General features: G+C 35.9%; 1 protein-coding gene across 1 annotated transcript in view; it reads right to left on the bottom strand.

The window, feature by feature from the left end:
- The window catches only part of HEPH (hephaestin), a 163,184-nt gene that overhangs the window by 94,765 nt on the left and 66,545 nt on the right, over window positions 1-1,874 (bottom strand). The window lies entirely within an intron of this gene.

The following is a 1,874-nucleotide window of genomic DNA, read 5'->3' as shown; positions in this document are numbered from 1 at the left end:
TTTTCCCCAAATTGCAATAAAAATAAAAATTAAAAATTAAGCCAAACCCACTGCTTCCATTTCTGTATTTCCCATTTACTCTTTAGCCCATTCAAATCTGTATTCATTTCCAATTAATTTATCAAGATCAACAGCCATTTCCATGTTACTATATCTAATGACGAATCTCCATCCTTATCTTTCTTAATCTCTCTGAAGCAGCTGAAACTGTTGACTACTTCATCCTTGAAATGTTCTTCTTCTTCACATCTGTGATACTATCTTCTAGTTTTCCTTCTACTTGTCTTGTTAATGACGAGGCTTACTTTTTAATTGGTATATTCCTTATAATTTGTTGTTCTTCAGGGACTCATTCAAGAATTCTTACTATATTATTTAATATATTTTCTGGGGTGACTACATTCATTCCTACTACAATTATTACCTAAATTTTGATTTTTTCCAAATCTATTCCTCCAGATCATACCTTTCTCCTGAGTTCCAGAACTTTATATCTACTAGATAACTTTATTTGGTTGTTTCATAGACACTTCAAATTTTACAAATTCAAAAGTAAAATTATCATCATCTTATCTCCCCCAATCCTAAGTATGCTTCCTCACATGTTCTCTATCTTGGTAAAGGGCCTCACCATTTAGCTGGTCAGCAATATGAGTATCATTTAAGAATACCAAAAAACAAACTCACTGCCATCTTGTTCTCACTCATAGTGACCCCCACTGGGTTTCCAAGCCAGTAAATCTTTATAGAAGTAGATTGCCTCATCTTCCTTCCACAGAGCAGCTGGTGAGTTTGAACCACCCAACCTTCTGGTTAGCAGTCAAATACTTTAGGCACTGTGCCACCAGAGATCCTTATTCCTCCAAAAACATGGATATCTTTCACGAATTCTCTTCTGCATCTCCTATGTCCTATTAATCCCTAAATCCTACTACTTCTACCTCATTGATCTTTTTGGAATTGATCACTTTTCCTCTACTCCAACGTTCATCTCACTTACCACAAGGCCTGTACATATTACATCCTCTATGTCTGGAACTTCTTTTCCCCTGCTTTTATTCCACATCACCCTTCAACTGCATGCCTCTTTTTCATCTTTTAGATAAATGGTTTTCAAAGTTTAGTTTCTGTATCAACATCACCTGGGAATTATTAGAAATATCAAATGATCAATCTACATCCCAGACTTAGTAAATCAAAGACTCTGAATATAAAGCCCAGAAATCTGAATTTTAACAAGCCTTCCAGGTGATACTGATGTATGCTAAAGTTTGAGAACTACTGATTTAGATCTCAGCATATATATCACCTCCTCTGGGAAACTTCTTGATCATCCAAACATTAGATTAAGTACCTTCTTCTGCACCTCCATAGCACAAAGTAGAAATCCCTATTTAACATCTATCATACTGTATTATATTAATCAGTAATCACAAGTTAACTTGTGTTGTTATCCTAATAGTTCAAATTCTTTAAGGTCAGGAAAAACTATTATTCACCACTGCATTTGTAGCTTCTAAATTTGTTCCTGTCATCCACTAGGGTCCTAGTAAGTACACATTTAATGAGTGAATGAATGGAAGAGAATGTGGCCAAGAGTATGATCACTCTACATTTAGCATTAGGAGCTTAGTATGGACTGGAATTCAATTTGTAGTCAAAGAATAAGCCACAATTCACCTGCCAGTTTGTCATGTTGTTGTGGCTTGTGTGTTGATATGATACTAGAAGCTATGCTATCAGTATTTAAAATACTAGTTGTTGTTGTTGTTATGTGCCATCGAGTCGGACCCTACCCATAGCTACACCTCCTTGGGTTTCCGAGACAATATCACTACAGAAGTAGATTGCCCCATCTTCCTTCCGAGGAGTGG

Source organism: Orycteropus afer, unplaced genomic scaffold, assembly GCF_000298275.1.
Source record: "Orycteropus afer afer isolate SDZICR_OR568_19922 unplaced genomic scaffold, OryAfe1.0 scaffold01219, whole genome shotgun sequence".
NCBI lineage: Eukaryota > Metazoa > Chordata > Mammalia > Tubulidentata > Orycteropodidae > Orycteropus > Orycteropus afer.
Note: the sequence above shows the minus strand (reverse complement) of the source record. Positions and strands in the feature narration are given on the sequence as shown.